The 23542-nt window shown below is 45.1% G+C and overlaps 1 protein-coding gene across 3 annotated transcripts in view; it reads left to right on the forward strand.

The window, feature by feature from the left end:
- ANK2 (ankyrin 2) overlaps positions 1–23542 on the forward strand; it is a 1556458-nt gene that overhangs the window by 649965 nt on the left and 882951 nt on the right. The gene's annotated exons all lie outside the window — the stretch shown is intronic.

Genomic DNA, 23542 nt, shown 5'->3' on the forward strand with positions numbered 1-23542 from the left:
GGACTGGGATGGATGGAGGTGATAACGAAAGATGGAGTGGAACCTAGAGGGGACAGGGGGATATTTGGAAGGGGGAAGTTGACAGAGGGGACAGGGAGCTCCAGGGGGCGACCCCTGAAAGGCAAGGTGGGGGCCCAGGGGTGGCGGACCTCTAATACGAGACTAAGAGAGTGTGAGGTAAAGGAGAAAGAAAAAGTAAGGACCAAAGAGGAGAGTACGCTCAGGAGAAGAGATGTGGGGCTAGAAGGGGTGGAGAGATGGGGGAACTAGAGATAATGGTGAAAAAGTCTTTGGAGGAGGATGAGAGCCGGTGGGGGCGGGGTTCTGGTGGAGAAAAGGGAGAGCCGGGGTGGGTGAGAGCCATTTGAGGGAGCTGAAGATGGGAGGGGGAGAGGGTAGACATGCTGGAGGAGGAAGTTGGGGCTGGGGCAGAAGTAGGAGCTAGATAAGCGGTACTGACACTTGGGGAGAGTGTGAGGGGTAGAGGGGAGAGTGTCGGTGAGCCTTTGTGCAACTCCTACCGCCTGATTAATGTAATATAGATCCATCTGCGTATTTATCAGTGTATGTGTATGTATTTGTCGAATAGTAAAACACCACGTGCCGCCGTTCTTCAGTTTCAAGGCGCTGCTGTTAATGTGTGACCATGACCGAGGGATGCATCTTCATGTATTTCTGCAGTGCTCCGGATGTCATGCGTGGTTAGGACGGTCAAATGAGACAAAATGTACTTTTTCACTGGAAAACATGAGCGACATTGGGGTCTAGCCCTCCATTTGTAAGTCTGTTGACATCCGTTCTCGCTGCACGTCGCATGTGCCATGTAGACAATTGCCAGGGAGTTGCCACCGACATTTCTATCGCAGCCTTGGGTGATTCTGCGTCTTCTGCTGTGCATTATGCCAACAGGAATCATATGAAGGGTTTTTGGATACTGTGACGAGAAAAGTAAACACGGTCTGCAGGGTCTGTGCTGCTCCTGTGTGCACGGTGTGCAGTCTGCGGCAGGTGGTGCTGAAGACGCACAGCCCGGGGTGGGGGAAGGGGGTGCCTTGGAGTAGCAGAGGATGCCCCCTTTTAAGTAGAGGGCTTTATATTCCCCATCCTGCGTTACGTTGCATATTATTTGTACAGCGCCTGTGACGTCATAAGGGCGCCTCAAAGCACTGAAATCAGTCCTCACAAGTACACCCTCTCTATGAGCTCTCGGTGTTTAGGAAAGCCGCAGCGACCTCTTTAAAACAGTCTGCCCTCCCTGCAGTGCCAGCCCCTTCTCTAGCGCTGCTTGTTTGGGATTGCAGCACTTTACGCATGCATTAGAAAGAGACGAGGGGCGTGGGTGTGGGGATTTGGCGCGCGTCGCCCTCTCTGGCTGGATCCGGCGAGAGACAGTCTGCGGCCCCTGACGGGTCCTCAGAAGCGCCCTCCCAGGGGCGGAAGCAGACGGCGTTGAACCCGCACCCTCGCTGGCAGCTGTGGCACCAGCTTTCCGCCCTTCTGCACCGCTGTTTCTCGGGCACTATAATATGGGTTCAGGCCGGTCCTGCGTCTAAAGATAGGCCGCGGAAGATTATGTGCGCACGACTAATCCAATTTGGTTCGGAGCCTTGCGCTTAGCCTGCGGTGTCAATGACGAACAGATGGGAAATCATTGTTAACTAAGTGGCCCCGCCCTGTTTCCCGTGTGTGCGAGTGGTGGCTGAGATGTGTACATCGCAGGGTCCGAGCACAGCTCGCTGTCCGCCTGTCACAACGTCATCGCTCGGGCTCCAGTGTTTATAAGGCACTTACACGAGGAGGTGGGCTCAGGGTGCAATATGTCGGCATTCTGCGTACCTGCCTGTTCATAGATTAGTCTGTAAATTGAGTGTGTCCTTCTGTCCGTCTAACTCACCGCCTGGCTGACTAAGGGCTACGTGTCTGTCCTGTCAACCTGCCTGCTTCATTACCTGCATAAATGCCAATATGTTTTTCCTGCCTAGTTGCCTTCAGGTCTGCTTGCTTGTCTGTCTGCCTGTCTATCTAGATGCATCGCACTTGTCTGTCTGTCTGTCTGTTTATTTATTTAACTGAAGTGCTAGCCTACATACCTGCTTGTCTCTTTACCTGTATATATATAGCTGCATGTCTTCCTGTCAGTCCCTCTCTCCTTGTGTCTGTCTTCATGCCTGTCTCCATCTCCCTCTGTCTGTCTGACTGCCTGTCTTTCTATGGCCTACTTCTTTCACTGTATGGTTATTTTCTGCCTGCCTCTGTCCCTCCTTAGTTCCCTATATACCAGCATACCAATTGTCTGCCTTTATATCTGTCTGTCTCTCTGTTTCCTATATCCAAAAACATGTTTTCATGTCTACCAACCCATCTACCTGTCTGCCTGCATGCTTGTCTAACCTTTTAGACTGTCTATCTCTCAATCTGCCTTTCCACTGTGTCTCTACCTATGTGGACTCTTTTATATATGTGTTATGACGTGTGAGCTGTGGAGCCCTCTCTGCTTGCTTTATAATGGCCGAAGTTTCACCAGGTGCTTTGAAAGGGGGTTTTCATAAAATGGTTGGTACGAGGTGGTGTCTTGATGCCAAGCCACTGACTCATGGAAGCTGGCACCGCTTTTGAGGCAGTTGGTGTTAGTATGGTATGTTTGATATGGTTTACATGACAATTTACCAGTTATGTGCAATGTCACACTGTTATGTTGCTTCCCACTCCACAGTTGGTAAAAGTGAGTACTACTCTTTTTTTTTTATGACATTTTTTTTTTTTAATTAAATCTTTTTTATTTGCAAAAGACAAGAGAATAAAAATGGTCATTTTGTAAACAGCAGAGTCACTATATCACCGGTTACAGATGTTGACAGAGTAAACCAATATGACTTGTTTAACACTATGAAAGCAGAATCCGTTCAGTCCACAGTCTCCAGGCCGGACAACTACTCTTTTTGAACAGTGAATGTGACAGGTTGCCACGATTGTCATCTAAAATGCCCGTATCTGTGGATGCATGCCACAGTCTGGAGGAATTGCCCCTGGCTTCAGGGAGCCTGTATGTAGCAGCATGCCAGAACCATTGCAGTTATGATCAGGGGTGACTTAAGCGCTGGTAGCGCCTGGTGCAACAGTAGTTTTTGGCACCCCCACACCCCATGATCACATCCTCGGATTCTCTCACTACCACCAGGCAAAAGTGCCCCTCATCTCTCCAATCATAAGTTATTACTAAATACAGCGTCCCCCCTCCACCGGTCAGCGCCTAGTGCGGGCGCACCAGTCACACTGCCCTAAAGCCGGCCCCGGTTACAATCCAGGCCGCCAGTCTCACTAGATCTGCCATATCTTATTGCTTCCACATGTCAATCACAGCATCTGGCGACCCCGGGGGCTAGTTCAGGTTAGGATCCGTCTACGGCTGATTTACTCAAAGATTTGTGAGCAGTTAACTCGCTTTGGTTGGAACTTAATCAGTGTCAGTCTGGGATTTATCAAGAGCCTGAATAAAAACGTTTTATGAACGTGAGTCTGGATTTCATCAATAACCTCCTCTTTACAGGCCTTCGGGAATGCAAATATGGCTGGATCGGGTCCTTGTGAATGTACGTGTTAGTCTTATCATGGTCCAGCTTAGTGCGGGCCTTTGGGAATGTCAGTCTGGTTTTTATCAAATTCTGACCCAGAGCCAGCACTTAATTTGTAACAAAATACGTGTGAGGTTCCTTGTCAGGAGGCCATTGGAGCTCACATCACCCATTGGCCCTGCAGTGCTCCCAATGACACTGCCGACACAACTACTAACTATCCCACGCCTACAAGTGTGACAATTCAGACTATTCAAGGCCATCCAAAGCTATACAAATGGCTTGGGCTGCAGGTATTAGTCATTTTTAATGTATATTGAATTAATAAACAACTGTTGTTGTGGTCATCTCTAAATTTGATTAGATGTGCCACCATGTGGCAGACTGTTATAGCACCAGTGTTGACAATTAAATGCCAGGCACTGGAGATCACTGGCTCAAATTAAGCACTGTCCAGAGCAAATCTTTATGTATACAAGTCTGTGCTTTATCGGGGTCTGGCATAGTGCACACATTTATAAATGCAACTCACGTTTCTGAAGGGGAGTCTGGGTTTGTTTAGGCCCGGCTCAACGTGGACATGTAGGAATGGGAGTTTGGGATGTATCCAGCTCCACTTCAGTGCAGGGTTTTGTGTGAGTCAGTCTTGTTTTCGTGACGCTACGGCTCAGTGCCTGCCTTTATGAATGCGATCTGACTCAATAATACAGGCCAAGTGCAGTCTGTGTTTTCATCTAATGCTGGCTCAGCACAGACTCTTGTGAAATTCTGAGGTTTATGAATCTCTGCGTCAGTACATACCTCACAAGAGCCGCTGTTTAGGGCACACAGTCACAGTTCTGTAGCCCAGACTTATTCATTGCTGGTATTTTTCGTCTTTGTCCCAACCAGACTCTGTTCAGCTCATTGCAGTTCAATAGTTGCTTTCTGTCTCTTTTTCAAAACCCAAATCCCCCTCGGTCAACATTCTGCTAAGACATGTCATTGGAAGCCAATATTGATGATGGACTCACTCTGGTATGCCAGTGGAGGAATCAATTAAGGTGTATACCTCTGATGTGACAGTGGATTCATGCATTCAGGGTTGTCTCACTCAAATGTGTCAGTGAAGGCATGTATTAAGTATGGTCTCACTCAGGTATACCAACAGATGCAAGCACTGAGAATGGATGTGTCACTGGAGGTATGCATTTAGGATGGCCTCAATAAGGTATGGGTATGGAGGCATGCATGAAGGATGGCCTTACTCTGATGTGTCAGAGGAGGTGTACATTAGGATAGTGTGACTCTGCTGTATCCTTGGAGGTATTCATTTAGGATAGCCTCAATTAGGTATGTGCGTGGACTGGAGGCATGCTTGAAGGAGGGTCTTATCTGATATGTCAGAGCCGGTATGCATTAGGATGTTCTAGCCCTGCTGTGTCCATGGAGGCATGCATTAAGAGTGGCAGTCAATGCATGCATTTAGGATGGTCTCACTCTGGTGGGTTCATGGAGAGATGCATTAATGATGATCCTGGTTATGTTCCTGGAGGCACACATTACAGATGGTCTGCCTCGCCTGTGTCTGTGAAAGCATGGGTATTTATTTGCAGGTTGGCATTAAAGATAGTTTCACTCTCGTATGTCGACGGAGGCATGCATGAAAGTTGGTCTCACACTGGTATCTCCATTGAGGCGTACTCCACGGTGGGCTCACACTTGTTTGTCATAGGATACATACATGAAGGATTATCTCACTTTAGTATGTCCATGGAGGCATGCATGAAGGTTGGTCTCACACTAGTATCTCCATGGAGGCGCACTCCAAGGGTGGTCTCACACTTGTATGTCAGTGGATACATACATGAAGGATTGTCTCCCTTTAGTATGTCCACAGAAGCATGCATGAAGTTTGGTCTCACAGGTATCTCCATGGAGGCGTACTCCAAAGGTGGTCTCACACTTTTAGGTGGTCTCACACTTTTATACCAGTGGGTGCATTGATGACGGATTGTCTCACTTTGGAATGTTCACGGAGGCATGCATGAAGTTTGGTCTCACACTGGTATCTCCATGGAGGCGTACTCCAAAGGTGGGCTCACACTTGTTTGTCAGAGGATACATACATGAAGGACTGACTCCCTTTAGTATGTTCACGGAGGCATGCAACAAGGATGGTATCCCTGTGGTACCAGAGTGGATGCTTGCAGTGATGGCATCAAGGGTGGTCCACTCTGAGGCTGCTCTCTTTTTCAGTGAGTCACCCAGCCCGTAAGCGCGGTGATGCCATTTCTGTTTATGTTATGCCTGGCTGAGCTCAAATGATTTGACACATGATGTCAGCAAGAAAAAATTGGATGTGACGTAAGGTTATGTCTTCTGTTGTCAGCTGTGCTTAATCTCCCATATTAATGTATGAAACTCTCTTTCTCAGGTCAGTTTAGCCAATTTAATGTTTACATGCGTGAGTGATGACCACGATCCACATGGCTCATGTGAAACCAGATCATACAGTCCTGCACAATGCTGCTAGCTTGTTTTCATGGTTCAGTCGTCCCTCGGCTCCTCACATTTTGTGTACTTTGAAATGATTTTAGTGCTTACTTGAGCTGTGATGTGGTGACTGGCTCTGTCTCTGGGACGCAAGGCTCGCCTCCAGCTCTGGCTTGTAAGCCTCTGCTTTGAACCTGTTGCATGTCTGTACTCTCCAGCGTGAATCACTTGAGGGCATATTATCAAGCACAGCGTTAAAATTATTGCCGGTTCAGCGGCAGAAAACTGCAGATAAAGCAGCGATAATGGGCTTGATAATATGCCGCAGAGAATTCCAATAGAAGCCCATGTTGACACCAGAACATGGGCTTCTATGGGAATTCTCAAGGGCATATTATCAAGCCCATTATCGCCGCTTTAGTGGCAGTTTTCTGCCGCTAAAGCGGCGATAATTTTAACTCAGTTTCTTGATGATATGCCCCTTGGATCTTCGCACACACCACACCTAGCACAACTGGTCCACCCAGCCCCAAATAAGATAAAAACTAGAATATTACATTTCCCTGGGCTGCCAAAGAGATGGGGATGGATGTCTGGGCTGCGCCCTCTCTTCTTGCCGCGTTCTCTGCCCTCAAAACAAACAGAAGGCATGAGGATGCGGCCTGTTGTCCACTCTGTACATAAGGGAAGTGCATCTCCAGCCAGTCCGTTTTTTGTCTCTTTGTGTTTGTTTACATTGAGTTTCAGTGCTTGCTTCTTCACCTTGAGTGTCCCTTCTCTAGTCCTACTCTGAGGCTCCAGGGTCTCCTAGGGTAGACGAAGCATGCTTTCCCGGGTCATTCATTCAGTGGCCTTCCTGAGAGTATGGTGCCAGTGGTAGAAGCTGCTTGCTTGCCCTTTGCTGCTCCTGGCACCGCACTAGCTGATCATGAGGGCAGCGGAATCAAGAGAAGGTAAACAGTGCTGTAAGAGCCGCGTTTACTCTCTGCAATTCCCATACCATGGCCGTCCCCTAACTGTTCAAAGCAAATGGGAGGCACTTTATAGGCTGAGGATCAGTGGCATAACAATAGCCCCCGCAGCCCCTGCGGTGCAGGGGGTCCCAACCTCCAAGGGCCCCCCTACGGCAGTGTGCACGGGTGGTGGGCCTGAGACCCCCTGACTGTATCCGGAGCATGGGAGGGACCCTTCCATGTACTTTGCAGGGGTGGTCCCCTCAAGTTTTGTTATGCTACTACTGAGGATAGGGCATGGGGTTAACCTCAGTGAATTGAATGCTCTCTGCTGAAACATGCAGTGATACACTGGTCACTAGTTTGAATCCCACTAAGGCTGAATCAGCCTTCCATCATTCCGAGGTGGGTAAATAAAGTTCCATTGAATTGGGTTATAGTAAATTTTGTTTTGTATAGCGCTTGGAGCCACAGAAGCGCGGTATGAAGTGCTGTATGAAAACAGGTTACTAGTATTGTTTATCATTAGGGGTGTGAGGGTAATACCACTTCCGCTACCCCTGGCATTTTGGTGAATTGACATCCATGAAGCCCTTTTATGTGCCTCAGTGCGCTCAGGGCCCCCCTGCTTGAGTTTCCATTTTACAAGCATGTGCATTTTCCACCTCAGTGTTCCCAGCCATATTATTGAGTTTCAAATGTTTTATATAATTTGTAGAGGACATCCTGAAGCCGCAGCAAGAGATAACCCCGAATGATATATTGGATAATGGTTTTGTGTAATGCACAGTGAGACATTTTAAATGTGGTTTGTGAGCTAGTAGTCTTGTAAATGAAAGATGGCCTGTGGCCATCGGGAGAAAGGGACTTAGGAGAGGTCACTAAGAACAGATACTTTAAGTTGAAATTGAGGCGTCTAACCAAAGAGACTATTGCGACTATATTGTAATTCACTGTACAATGAACTGTTATACATTGTCATAATCTATGTTAAAAAATACAAATAAAGTTAAAAAAAACAAAAAACAGATACTTTCAGGTTCTACATGCAAAGGTCCTTGTTCCATTCATTGCAAACATATTGTATTCTATACCTACTCTAGTGGCCTTTGCTTCAGACTTTTTCACTTATCTCTTTTAGTCGAATTAGGAACCATCAGCCATTGGTATGAGACATTGCCTATGACATCTTGGAGCAGCCCATAGGAGTAGCTTAGTTTTATTTATTTCTACAGTTTTTTTGTATGTATCCTTCCAACTCTAATGGAACACTTGCAGGACTATTTGACAGCTGAAAATGCACTCTGTTATCACACAATTAATTCTTTATCTCATTGGTGCATTGTAAACACAAAGAAAACCTTTATTTTAACTGGCTTGCATCGCAGGCAATATTTATCGCGCTATCAGCACCCAAGTGTTATTATCAAACCCTTTAACTTTGCCAGTGCTTGTACGTAATATATTTTAGGTGCATTTACATAGCACTTTATTTACCTGACAAGGCGCCTAGAAGCATTGGATGATGGGCAGGGCCGTTTCTAGGTGTTTTGCCACCCTAGGCGAGAATTGAAAAATGCCACCCCCTCCCTTTTACTACCATCACTCTCTCTCCCTGTCATCCAGGCTTTTTAATATAAAAGTAAATATTTAAACAGCATATTTTTGTTGTGAAAATGAATTGAAGCAGAGCTGAAGATGGCCTGGGAGCTCGGGACTGGAGCTCTGTGAGGACTGAGGCTGCTAGGGGACGGGGGCTCTAAGAGGGCTGGGACTGCTAGAGGATGAGAGTTGAAGGTGCCGAGGCTGCTAGTGGATGGGAGGTCTGAGGGACCAGAAGCACTGGGACATGAGCTAAGAATGCCCTGGGTTCCGGAGAAGGCCCGAGCTGCTAGGGGTAGGTAGTTCTGATACGACTGGAGCTGCTAGAGTGTGGGCCCTTTAACGGCCAGGACAGGATCTGTACAGACAAAAAGGGTTTCGAGAAGACCAGGACTTCTTGAGGATGGGAACTAAGAGGACGAGGCTACAAGGAGACATAGGCTCTGGGAGGACTGGGGGGCGCAGCAGCTAGAGGAAGGGGTCCGTGAGAGGGCTGGTGGTAGCTCCGAGAGACTGCCCCGTGGCGCTGGGTGGTCCAAGGGGCAGGGGGCTGCTAGAGGCAGCGAGCTCCAATAAGGCTGGAGCCACTAGGCGATGGAAGGTCTGAGAACACAGGCTGGTGTTAAAGAGAGTCTCCGAATGTACCGTGTCTTTGCCTCCCATGGGCTGAGATTTCAACTCTCAGTGCGGCCTAAGCCCTGTTACGGTTTTGAGAGTGCTTGTTCTCCAAGGAACCTGTCCCTACCTTCAAGGCCCTTCTGCCGAGATGATGGACAGAATGCAGAATAAATTAAAACATTCACCCCAGTCAAGAGATCTGGGTTAAATTTGACGTCCTTTTGCTCACCGTGCTACCCCAGTTTAGACCCACCCATATGCAAATCTGTCTTGCCCCTGTTGGGAACAGTCCAGCCTGAACTGCCAGGCCAGGTCCTCCCTGGACCAGAAATGTGAGCCCTGGGACCGGTTTCGGGGTTTCACCCCTCTTCAGCCAGGCTAGCTTGAATCCTGATCTGTAACTGGGGTGAATGTTTGATAGGCTCAGCATTCCAACCATCATATGTTCTTTTTGCAATTGTCACCCTAAGTGGGAAGGGTATGCCCAGACGTGGGTCGCATCATGCCCGCTACGCCACCAGATTCAAGCTAGCCTGGCAAATGAGGGGTGATGCCCCGAAACAGGTCCCAGGATGCTTGTTTCTGGTCCAGGGAGGACCTGGCCAGACAGTTCGGGCTGGACTGTTCCCATGAGGCACAGGGTCAAGACTGATTTGCATGTGGCTGGGTCTAAAGTGGAATGGCGTGGCATGCAAAAAAAATGATGGATTTAACCCAGATCTGTGACTTTTTGCAGGTGTCAGATAAGGTGGCAAAGAGTGTGTGTACCTACAACATCCGAAGCCACATCCCACTGGCGGGCTTTCACTCGCCCATCTCCCTCCCTCCTCCTCGGCCCACCGACTGGGCCCAGATCACACAGAGCGCACTCCACGCGGTGCGGGAAGCAAAACCTGTCTCTGTCTGAAACATACACGAGGCTCCTACATAAAAGGTTACAGTTAAAGTTCACTGACTCGAAAGGAGTGGTGGTATTTCACAGAGGATAAAGAATGTAATTACATATTACAGAACTTCATGTATTAATGTTGGAGGTAACTCAGATTTTAATGTAGCATGAGACCTGTACAGAACTGGAATTCTATTACTAAGGAGAGTTAAAGAACGAAGGGCAGAATATTCCTTCTGGAAGAATGGGCAAAGGTTTCCTCGCGACCAAAGTAAGCATTTCTGCTTCGTAATGTGACAAAGGTAAATATTCTTGTCTGGAGTGTTGATAAAACATGTCATTTTAAGCATGTTTTGTGATATCTGATAACTAAGGATGTGTGCATGAGGGCTGGGAGTTATGCTGAGGGCACTGTGGGTGTCTGTGTGTGTGGAATAGGTGGGCACTAGGAAAACAAAAAGAAACAGGTAAATAAGCAAGAGGCGAACTGTTGGGGTAACAGTCAGAGACACTCAGGAAAGGTATGGGGTACATATGAAACCCAGAGCACAGGCCGTGGTGGGCTGTGGTGAGGGGGCCGGAGGTGTGTGCGAGTACCCCTTCTGTATCATACTTTCATGGCAAATGCAACTAGAGGGCGACAAATGTTATTCAATGAGAGATAGGATCAGACTCTCAAAATCCGACCACTAACTTTGGGGAAAATAGGACGGAGAAAATAAAATAATGACCAGATTTGAATACCCCTTTTGCCAATGAACATCACCCCCCCCCCCCCCCCCCGCGCCCAGGCTCCCTGCACAGGCCCTTTCAGGCGCCAATATTTACAGCTGTTGGACAGCAGCGCGCACAGGCCGAGGCGCTGTGCCGGCCTTTGTACCGGCTGTAAGAGAGGCCTGGGCAGCGCCCACCCTTCTGGGAACAGCTTGGTCCCTCTGGGCGCTGTGAAGAAGCATGCGGTGACAGGCTGCTCTGCCCCCCCCCCCCCTCCCCTGACCCAGGGCCCCCATTCATGCCCATCTCTTCCTCCAGGTGATAAATCGCTGACTGTCTCATAGGAGCAGGGTGGGGGCGTCTCACCCGTGAACCTCATGCACTTGGGTCTGCTGCTGTGTCTCATTCTGGCACGAACATCACTGGCCCTCAATTAAGTCCCTCATTTGAGCCATTCAAAGAAGTCGCTGCTTTGTTTTAGGCTCTCTTGGACAAAGATCACACAAGTAGTCACGTCGTAAGTCAGAAATGTCTCTGTGACCCCAGAGCCTCTGGCCAAACTCATGTCTTTTGCCGCCCTCCCCCTTTTGACGCCCTAGGCGGCCGCCTAGGCTTGCCTAATGGTAGAAACGGCCCTGATGATGGGTAGCAGGCTGCACCATGTGGGAGTGAGTGCACGCTTCTCAGAGATCTGAAACTGCAGGGAGGTGTGCGTGGGAAGCATTTTGGTGTTGCGCGTGACTGAATGGAATGGAATGATGCTCGGCACCTCGCCCTGCAATGAGAGCAAGTATGATGGGCCACACCCATTTTGTATTCCATTGTGATCACGTGGCTGTGACGTAATAGGATGTTGTCAGCCAACGAAAGTGCGCCGCTCTGCCAAAAAAGTCTTCCCTGCTATATTACCGGACAGTAACTGACATCTTATGTAGTGTTAGCTTGCCAGTGCCTCGGAGCACTGATAACAGATGTCGCCATCTCAGGATCGATCATTGTCACTGCCCCTAGAGGGGCAGCTGCAGGAAACCCGTCCAATCGAGTTGGTGTCAATGAAGCCATTGGATTCACTTCAATTAGACAGACTTTTTGTTTCTAAAAGCAGGCAGGGGAAATGGAGCAGCAGGATGGAGCAGACTGGTGTGAAGATGAGGGGAGAGGAGGGTGGGACAGACGGAGCCAGGAAGAGAGATTGGCCGAGGAGTGCATTGAATGACGGATGGGATACACTGTTCTGCTGTGTCTTCTGTAAATGATTCATTTATGGGTGGTGCAGTGATTTGTGGCATTATCCAAGCCAGGGGGCAGTAGTAAATGCCCAGGCAAGGCTGCTGTCTTGAACCCATTTAGTTCACACCACTGACTGTTTACATAGCTGTTCTTGAAGTTTTGGTTACTGAAACGCACATTTTTTCTGAAGAAAAATGCTTTTTGTCTGGCGTCAGTGCACTCCACTCACACTAAATAATCGAGTGTTGTTTCCCTGCACAGCTAGTTTTGGCAACTTGCCATGTCCATCTTCAGATATTAGGCCTAGAGCCTATCTACAGATTTTTGTAGGGTCTTCACTTTACCCCTACTTAGTTATTGAGCCGGTGTGCACCCAGAATATCGAACCCTGAATATTCAGGGGACAGAATATCGAAAAAAAGTATATCGACAGTTAAGTAAGTCTAGATTATCTATACCTAACTTCATGTATCTGTACCTAGACGGTACATATATCTTCAAGGTACGTAGATGTGGAGTTAGAAATACTAAATTCATACTTTCCTATGTGCACTTACCTTTTGATATTGTGTCCCTCAATATTCTGTCCACAATATTATTATATTACGTAGGTCGATTTCAGTAGTACAATCATTGAGCCACAGACTCCGGCCTTCCGGCGGCCCCGTCCGACCAATTACTGAAGCTTGTAGAGGCGTAGAACTGTTATTGGGCAGGGGCATGACGCGATCAAAAGTTACTGCAGGATGACTGTGCATCTCCTAAACCCCAATTGGCCAATCCCTCTCTTCCAGTATATGGTAAACAATATATGACAAGACTGATGCAGATTTAAAGATCAGAGGTATCAATATTAGTTCGTTGTTAAAGTAGTATTTTCTTTGTCTTCTAAGCACTATTGTTTTTTATCCCCCTGGCGGGACAAATAGATGTTGTCAAGTTGATCTGAAGTTGCCTGCTGTCATGTTTCAAAAGCTTAGCCAATCCTGTTGTTTAATTTGTGTTCTTTTTTAACCATTTAAAAAAAAAGTTTTGTGGTTAGAGGAAATACTGTCTCCCACACAGTTCTGCATAGTCAGTGTATAAGATGGGTGATAGAAGTGAGTAACATACAGAAATATGTAAGCTTGCTAGGCAAAGAAGGTTAAAAGATCAGGCAGCTTAATATTATTAGGCATCAAACATCAACATTGACGGTCCACCCAGATCAGCTCTTCCTGGGCGGTTGGAGTATAGGAAGCTCCCCCGGTCGCAAAGTAGCCCGCCCTTAACATACGTCTGATGCTTCCGTTGCTCCATATCTAATAGGAGTTGACACAACTACATAATGCAGAGTGCAAAGAAAAACACAGGACTGAGCATTGATCTCTAAGAGTAGACAACATAAGATGGCTGCTGCAGTGACCATAATAGAGACTAAGGGCCTGATTTATATTTCGGCGGGCGGGTACTCTGTCACAACGGTGACGGATATCCTGTCCACCCAAATATAAATCCCATAGAATATAATGGAATTTATATTTCAAAGGACCGGATATCCATCACATTATGACAGAGTAACCTATGCGCCGAAATATAAATCAGGCACTAATATAGCGAGCCCATTTACATTGTTATGATGGTTTATTCTCTGCTTTACTCGAACCTATGAGTTCGCGAAAGATTTATTAAAGACTATGGAAAGGCGAAGACACCCTTTCAAGGTATATTTCTTACTGATGTCTGGGGAGGACGTTAAGGTGCCGCTTTCTACTCTTGCTAAAATAAGGAAGATGTTGACTGCGCCTCCATGGTATAAAGTAATCCGTCCCTCCAGCTGGTTCAAGATTGGTTGTAAGAGCGTGACAACCAAACTTGAAGCCTTCGAGACTGCATGATAGCCTTCGCATACTCCCCCAAGAATGAACTGCACTTTGCACTGTTGGAGTGTCTTTCCCAAAGCACTTAATGTACAAAGGTGACAAAATCACCAGACGGTGGAAGTGGGCAAGGGAGCCAGATGGGCCCAGAGTATGAGAGCTGGGGGTCTCACAGGTCTGAGATCTAAGGTGATAGCCAGGACGCTCACTCAACCTGTCTGACCTAGAGACAGCAATAGCTGTATTGCCAGACCCATGTAAAAAATCATGAACACAAAATACACATACATATGGATCGATAGAGGGGCTTTGGATGAGTGCTTTTCATCCATTGGTCTGTTCAACTGACATCATATTTCGCCTCCCCCACCACAGCATACACAAGGCTCTGGGCCAGCTCGTTTCAGAAATTTCGTCTCTTCCACTGTGAATGGCTGCATTTCACCTGATCACATGTGCACATCCTCCTAAAAAGAAGTGCATTTCCTTGCCAGAGCTTGTAGTCCACTACTTTCAGTAATTCAGAGCCAATAGTACCTTTCTGTGGTGCCAATAATACCATATTATCCTGTGATGTGCATTGTAACTAAAAAGTGTTTTCATTCCTCTTCTAAGCGCACCAGCCTGCTAGGAAGCACATATTATGTTTAATAAAAATTATATGTGATGTTTATTTTTATTTAAAATATTTAAAGAAACCATATGGCTGGAATGTTTAGGTGGCTGTAGGTTGTCTTCTTTTTGATTTTAGTGTCAAATGCTTGCAATAACATTAAAAAATATAACCACCACACCCGCTTGCCAACATCAGACTTATTTGGTTTTTCAGTGCTTGCTGCTGAAAGGAATAACGAGAGAAAGATGTCAAAAAGGTTCACAAAACAGGAACAAACGCAGTTTACACATGTAATTTCCCATGTTTTTTACCATGGTGAAAATCAAATGCAAAATCACACAAATACCATACAGGGGTGTAGCACAGGCCCCTGCAGCCGATGCGGTGTAGAGGGGGCCCCCTCCAGCGGCCTCCAACCCCTTGGGGGGGGATTTAGCCCAAGATCAATGAATATCTGAGATATGGGAGACTGAGGGCCCCTCATCACATTCTGCATCATTTTGTGTTACGCCACTGATACAAGACATACCTTGTATTTGCTAGGGTTTTCTTGCACCTTTTACAATTTATTTGCGAGTACTAAATTACCACATTAAGTTAAAATGGTGCAGACATGTTTTGTTCTATAATCACACATAACATAATTCTATCACATCAATATCCTGCAGAGCTGATCCCTGTGCACAAGAATCATATGAGCTATTGGTCCAATACAAAGAGGTACCTGCGATAGAGTAAAGGAGTTTCTTCAACGCATGCATTGATTTATTAACCCACATTGGTAATGCACTCTAACCATGTGCTATCCAAGTTATTGAATGGGATCTAGGAAACAGGGGGGAACCACCAGGTCTGTTCAGAGATGTGAAACAAGAGCTGGGTGTTCGGATTCTTTTGGGAGACCTGAAGATTTATTTAATATTTCTGGATGTGGCACCCAAAACCAGAACCTTTGGCAGCCTGCGGATGGGTGTTTTTGGTGCTCTACCGAGGGGTGTGTTGTAATATTATGTTTTCCATGTGACTCAGGCAATAGAACCACAAGTCTTGAGTCCAGCCCGCGCCACCCTCACCTGGGGAAATTCTGCCAGTTATTTATCTTCAGTAACCATAATCTGCAAATTCAAAAATCAAAAAAGATCAATTAAGTACTGTCATTCCACCTAACTCAGTCCACTCTCTCAGTTAAAAAGGTGAGGTATAATGTAACATTTGCCTCTTGCGTTTAGCTCTGCAAAGCGCGACCATAAGCCACACATCGCTAAATTTACAAACTCCTTTGTGATTCGGACCTGAGGTGGTCATGCCAAAGGAATGGATGACATTTTCAGAATGGTTTTAAATAGAACACACATTGTTACTACATATATAGCTACAAAGGTGTATAATGGAAAGACCCAGGTCTTGGTTAACGTGTTCTTTTGCACAAACTGGCCGCCATAGCCTGACTGTGTTAAAAGGTATAGTCTGGTGTGTACATTCTGATGCCGCCACATCTAGAATGGGCTGCTTTCTAACGGATCTAATTCTTACAAGGAACATCTTAAAGCTACTACTATATCCAAGCATAGTTATACCCTTTCTTTATATACGACTTCATGTTCAGACATCTGTTTGAGCTGCTTAGGATGTTGACCTCCTATTGAAGGGATGCCTTTTCTGGGTCTGTGCTTTCCCCCCACTGATGTGTGACAACAGCGATAACTTTCCATTGAATAACTTCGAGTACTCGAAGGGTAGTAAACACACTGTAAACTATTACTTTTGACTCTTGGAATCTATAGACTATTTCATAGTACTTCTGAGATGTTTGCTATTGGGCAAGGCAGGAACCACCACCACCACTTAGCGCCAATATTTCTGGCATTCCCCAATGAACGATATCCTACAAACCTTCTCATGACTCGTGGCAGAGACTCCGCACGTAGAAAGATAGGCCTGTCCTATCTTTATGTGCAGAGTGCTCCACCCCCACTGCGGAGTCACTGCAGTTGTAAAATTACTATTAGTAAAAATGAACTTGTATGTGAATAGCAAAAAAATAGTAAATTTACACAAAGTTTGTTTACCTTTGTGAATCAGGCCCTGTCCGTCTTTGCACTGTGCCCTCTGATCGCCTGGGTCTTCGTTGCCACATCATGAGCCTGTCTCATTCAACCGCATTCTACTACAATCATTCCCAGATTTAGGACTATGGCTCTTTAATCCGCCTCTGATAGTTTGTTATAAAAGGAAAGATCTGCACTGAAGATGTGATAAAACCCCTCAGTTCCTAATCCCTTCTCGCTCTTGAAAAGTTTTTTTCCCAGGGGATTTACCAGCTATTGGGTTTAAGAACTGTAATGGTACTTACTGTAAGATCTCCATAATGTTTCGAGAGGGAAACACAATATCCCTTTTATCCAAATGAATAAATCAAAAGGTTCTTGTTGTCAAAGCTGGTTATGTTGAGGAACAACACTTAGGAGCAAACACACAAATCCCTGTTAAAAAGCCTTCAGACAACTACAGGCATTATTTCTTGACAGTACCACTTACACAGTGCCCAACTTGTGCTCACAGTTGCAGGTGCTGGGCACCAGACATAATTTTTGGGGACAGTGATTAATTACTCATCATCAGACTTTGCCCCAGAGCAAGAGAGAGAATGGCAGAAAAGAGACAAAGAAGGAGGAATACAATGACAAAGAGAGAAAGTAGTAATAAACCAGCATTGTCAAAGCCAGTAGGTCTGACTTTCATTTTGAGTCTTCACTAAAATGTTTTAAAAAATCCTGCTAGAGACAAAACAACAAAAACATATTTGTGTTCTGTTAATGATGCATCTGTGAGGTAAAGATCTGAATATATTATGCAGGGTTCTTTCAAGATACAGAATAATCCCCCGTGTTTACAATGAAAGCACTCCTTAGAGGGTTGAATAATATACTAAGTAGTCACGCTATGTATGTTTAAAAGAATCAGTAACAATAGGTTGCACCATTGGACTGTCAAGCCAGACATAAAAGAACCTGCCAGAGTGAGATAAAGAGCCAGGAAATGTATTGCGGTGAAAGAAAAAGGAGTGAAATGGAACCAACTCTAGGCAGCCGCTGAATTATGCAACCCTATGACAGGGCAGCTTCGACAGTGATCTTCTAAGAAAAAAAACGACATGCATGTCCTTTTTTTCTATTTTACAAATTAAACACTGCACTTAAACTATCTATATCCGAGGTGTAGGTCGAGGAGTTAGGTTGTGTTCTTGAAAGGCCACTTCCAGTTATCCTTCAAATTGACGCATCTGTCACATAGCTGCCATTAAAGAAAAAAATTCTGTAGGAAAAATTATACTATTTCTATGTTCTTCCTTTAGTTCAGTTAATATGTTGCTTTCAAACAGACATGTAGATTAGTTTATGCACTGTGAGCAATACATTATTGCAAATCCTACAAAATTAATTAAAAAAATATTTAACAAAATAATAATGCTAAAAATGACATAAAAATTTGTATTGATAAGAGATAGAGATTTTCCATCTATGCATCCAGGATCTGGAGCAACAGGACCGCTGCCTAACCCTGCTCCAATCTAGGAAAGAGTTTAAGATTCACTTCTTTACAGAACACTACATCACAATGCATTAACCATGGACATCACGGTTTTCTCATCTCTTACTCATTGACTTTATGCTTGCCTTTGACCATGTACATCACAAAATGTGCATTTTTTTCTCAAAATGTTCATAAATACTTTTTGTCGACTCAAATACCAATGTTGATACCTGTAAGAACTACCTGAAAATCTACAAATTGGGCATTTAAACATATATACACAGTGCCATAAAAATATATGCTCAGATTTGTAGTGTGAATTATATTAGTTTAAAATACATTTTATATAGCGCAGCTGTGTGAAAAAATGGATTAGTGCACTTTATAATGAATAAACTACAGAGACTGAGAAGGAAGTTTGTTGTCAGTTAGAGATGGTATGTAATATCAACCTGGGAACTGAGTTGTCTCCATAGTGACTAGAATGGTATACCTGTGTTTGTACTGATTCACAATCTTTTTTCCGAGCATTACCCAGTGGCGGCTTGCCAAGGGAGTGCTGCGGGGCGAGGCGGGGGAGGGGAAGGGTGGTGGGGTAGTGGAGTCTGACATATAACGGACAGTAGTAAGGCAAGTAATTAAAGAAATAAAAAAATGTACCTTGCGCACGCTGCATCGCGGAGTTGGTGATGCATCGTGCGCAAGGTAAATTGTTTTATGTATTTAATTACTTACCTTACTCCTGTCCGTAATATGTCGGACTCCACTACCCCCCACCCTGCCCCTCCCCCGCCTCGCCTCACCGCCCCGCAGCACTCCCTCGGCGAGCCGCCACTGACATTACCAAATTTGGCAGATGATTTAAATGAAGCAATGCGAACAAAGGTGATTTAAAAGAGTTTTACAAGTTTGGCCAATTGGAAATATTCAGAATGGGGCTCCAGGTTTTCTGATTCCAAAATGAGCAACAAAGCCCTGACTATGGCAGGACTGGCAAAGAACGACTGATGTTCAAGTTCCTGTTCAGGGTCAGAATTATGAGCTGTGCAGACTTTATTGCACTCAATAATTACCAGGTGCGATAAAGTTTTTACCCCTGTTACATTTCAGCTGGTCAAACCTGGTGGAATTTAATGTGAGAAAAAGGCCCGGCAATTACCTGTACATGCAGATTTTGGTGGGGTAAGCAGATTTTGGTGCAGTAAACACAAATGTCTGCATGTTATTCCCCTATTTTGAGCAAACATTTAGAAGAGGTGCTATTTATTGCAACAGATAAATCCGAGCTCTGGAGTGATCGATACTATCGGGTGCAATAAATAATGAATATCCTTCTGGTGCACACATAATCAGGGCATCCTGACTTGATCATATCCCCTCCAACTCTACAGCTTGATTGGTGAAGCAACAGGGCCTCACATTTGTGAAAGTTCCCCTTGACCAGTTTCAAGTGGTTTCAAATGGATCTCGGTGATGGGTTTTTGATGTCAGACTATGTAAGTCCAGCAAATAAAAGATTAAATAAAAAAAAGCGCAACTGAAGGAAATGAACACCCACTGTCAGACGCCAAAAGCCGCCCCATTAAATGTCACCCGATGCTCAGAAACCCATATGCATTAGAAATCAAGTGAAACTGGTCGACAAGGAACTAACACCAGGTTAATCAAGGACTCGACAGTTCAAGATTGTCTGCCTGTTGCCAGGGACAGGCCCACATATGATGCTTCTGGGAGTTCTGGTCTTGTGAATGCATTCATGCATAAGTGACACATCCCAATTCAGTCTGCTTGACTGCTTCATTGCTGTTTTGTCTAATGGACGAATCCAGAGTGGCTGCATCTGTAGCATCATACTGTGCTGTGTTTTGACAGCCGCCACTCTGAATGTCCCCAGCCTCAGTCAGTCCTCATAAATATTGCATAGCCAGGCAGACAGCATAGACAAGAATCTAGGCCGCTGCTCCCTACAAAGTACAAATTGCCAAAGCAGGGGTTAAGCTCACGGTCAGGATTGTAACTGTTTTGCAATTTTTAGATTTTTTTTTTTGCCTCATCTTAATTTTATGCCTTTCATGTATTCACTATCAGCAGTGCCAGTCTTGAAACCAATTAATCTGGACAAATACGCTCACAACTCTAAAGAAGCCAATGGGTCATGGCATCACTTACAGCTCTGAAAACAGCCTCCTAGCCTGCAGCCTACTGGGGAAATGCCAGAGGGGCAGAATGACCAGGCCAGACTGCCAATGCACAAATGCAAATCTCATGATGTTGTAATTTACAACATCTGAACTTGCCTTATGGGGATAACTGTGCCAAAATACACTATTAATGGTGTCAGGCTTCCACTCTTGGCCAATGGGAAAACATTTTGAAAAACGATCAATTTTGAGCATTTCACAAAACATGGAGGTATGGTGCATGAGTAAAATAATCTGGGTACTCACTCGCAGTACCCAGACTTGAGGCGTGTGATCCCTAAAGGATGAGGCACGTTTCCCTGCAACCCATCTCAACCTTATTACTTAGTGACAACACTTGGACACTCTTATTAGTGCATAGAAATACAGTTATGAAACCCAGTGTAATCAAGTGCTCGCGTATTCATAAAGCAATCAATGGCTGCATTGAGCCCATTTTTCTGCACTTCCTATATTGATAGATACGGAAATAGAGAAACGAGAGGCAGTAATTTTCTCAAAATTAAGGCACGCCTCACATCTGAGCTTTGATCTGGGCAAGGTTGTTGCTGGTCTGTGATGAAATGGGCTAAGCTCGGTCTCAGGACTGGACTGGCCGTAGCAGGCACCGGGCATTTTTCCGGTGGGCCGGAAGGGTGGGGGCAGGTTTTGGACTGGTGGGTTGCGTTTTTGTTACTGGGGGCTGGTTTAGCAGCAGTGTTGGAATATCGCCCCCCTGTAACAAAAGCAGCATTAGTGTTTCCCATGAGCCCCCCACGCCCACCCTCCGGGACGGTCCAAATTAATTGCCAATGCTGGTTTGCATTCTCAGTCCGGCCCTGCTCCGTCTAGGTTTGGCTTTATGGTGCCTCCTAGCAGGGCTTGTTTGTGTTCTTGACTACACATGTGGGTAAGGTAGGCTGCGTCTGGAAGGGTAGGACAGGCTGCCGGGATGGGTGCTGTGTGGGGCACTGGGATAAGATTGATTGGGCTCCATCGAGCCAACCCATTTTAATCTAATGGCCTTATATGATCTGTTTAATGATGTAAAGCTTGTAACCTACCTCAGTGGACTACAACCCTTCCAGAGGCTTGCATAGTTCAGGTTTTAATCATTGTGCTCTATCATTTATCTATGGATAAAATGAGTACCATTGGGCTGTTTAGTATTTGTTCCTACTTTTTAGGCACCTAGAGTACATTTAGTTTGTTGTACAAGGTAATATAGTTAATGTGAAAGGACCGTTGAAAATGCTTATTCACATTAAAGGCTAAAGTTTTTGTTACAACAGGGACAATTTAACAGCAACAATACCTCTGAAAATAGGCACGTGCCTAATGATCCTAGTTTTATGAACCAGCTGTTAGTTTTGACTAAGATGGAGTTTTTAAACAGCTTCGATGGGAGGAGGTGAGAGCACAGGAGTGCCTGGTGCCAGTCCTATCCTTTTCATCCCCTTCCCTGCCAGTGCTCTGAGAGTCTGGGGAGAGATGCCCTCTCTCTGACCCCAGTTGGCTCTTCTCCTCTCCACACAGGCTCCACAGCCTCTGAGGAGCGCAGACCACCCAGGAACTCTTTGGAGATCCCAGCAGGACTGTCTGCCCTTGATTCGCACTGCAACAGATTATATTGTTTGTGTTTTCCAGTCCAACCCCCACCTGAACGGCCCCGCGGTTCCATTGGCTATGCTACAATTGCTGCACGCACGCAACACCATCCTTTTTTTGTTTTTACATAATCGATGCAAGCCAGGTCCTGTTTCTCTGAGAAAAGTGCTGCTGTATACTGTAGAGCCTGTGGACAATGGTCACCTTGCTATACTTAGACACTGCATCAAGATGGCACCCATTGCCGTACCAAATCAAGTAGTGAGCGTTTAAGGTTCATCGGGTGGACTCTACTGATGGAACACAGCACATTCGACGCTTGTTGAGCTTTAGGGGACGTTCTTAGTTGATATCACTCTATGATTGTGGTGGGTTAGCTATTAACCCATCTATGGAATACTCCAGTTGTAAGTCTTAGTGGATTATATATATATAGTAGATAGACATATACCTGGATCTCTTGATAGAATTGCATTTTTTTTTATTGAAGTTATAGTAGCTGTTACTCTATTCATATTTTTTTCATTACATTGTTTGGACTTAGAGTTTTCTGTTTCTCAATTGTGCTAAAACTTCATGGAAACAGCTAAACACGTGTTGGCGGAGAATTCACACTAAAGCAACTATAGTTTTATCGTTAAATTATATGTACGTATTAAAATAAGTGTACCAAAAGTACACCATGATATCAGGCAATAGTACTGTATCTGATATATATTATAATATAGAAAATAATGCTATTTCTATAAAGAGGAAAATAAATGAACTCATTTTTCATAAAAAATCAATAGAAGTGAATCCTATCTAGTTTTTTGCCTTTAATTATGACACATATGGGGTTTCTGATCGTTTCTGGTGTTTTTGGAGTGTACCTTGTTGCTGTACTATTATTTCTCCTTCCACCCCAATTTTTCTTTTGCTGCAGTATGTTCATATGTGCATTTTGTTTGGGAACATGCATTGGGGTTGTTTATGAATACATACATTTTTCTCTCTGAGAACTTACATGGCACCTATCCGAAACTGACAACTGTGGAAAATCTGTCTAGGAGTGTGTTTTTTCCACTCTTTTAAACTCAGGCTGCTAACTTTAATGCCCATAGATCCTGATTCATTCACACTCACAAACAGCACTTAGATGGTCTTAAGTTTTAGGAATTGGTTCACTGGAGTCTAGTACCAGTTTCCCCCATGACAACAACATATGAACCTCCCAAGCATTTTCTTAAATCCCTTTACAAATAGGTTTAGCCAAGTATCAAAGCAAATGCTATGCATGTTAGAAAATAAACCACATGTCTTCTGTGATGATGAGGAGTCAGGAGCCAAATTCAGTTGTGGCTTTATTGTAATTCTACTCCTCACAGAATGCCCGTTAACCATCCCTCACCGCCTTCCGTACTCCCAACATTCTAAACATAGAGCATGGCGTTCGCCACACGCATGCACATCCGAGGTGGGACTTGGAGCAGGTAAGGGACAGAAGCATGGGGTAAGGCACTATAAAACAGCACATTAAAACAGAATACTACACTACTTAGCTCCAATCTCCCATCCTTGGTGGATAGTCCACTTAGCCAGTCAAAAGTGGTTTCTAAAGGATCCACCTGTGGTATTCGTATAATTAAACATTGGATTGGTGTATCCGGTAGAAACGAAATAAGAAAGGGTAGTTGTACAAATTAAATAAGA

This window comes from Triturus cristatus, chromosome 2_2, assembly GCF_964204655.1.
Source record: "Triturus cristatus chromosome 2_2, aTriCri1.1, whole genome shotgun sequence".
Taxonomy (NCBI): domain Eukaryota; kingdom Metazoa; phylum Chordata; class Amphibia; order Caudata; family Salamandridae; genus Triturus; species Triturus cristatus.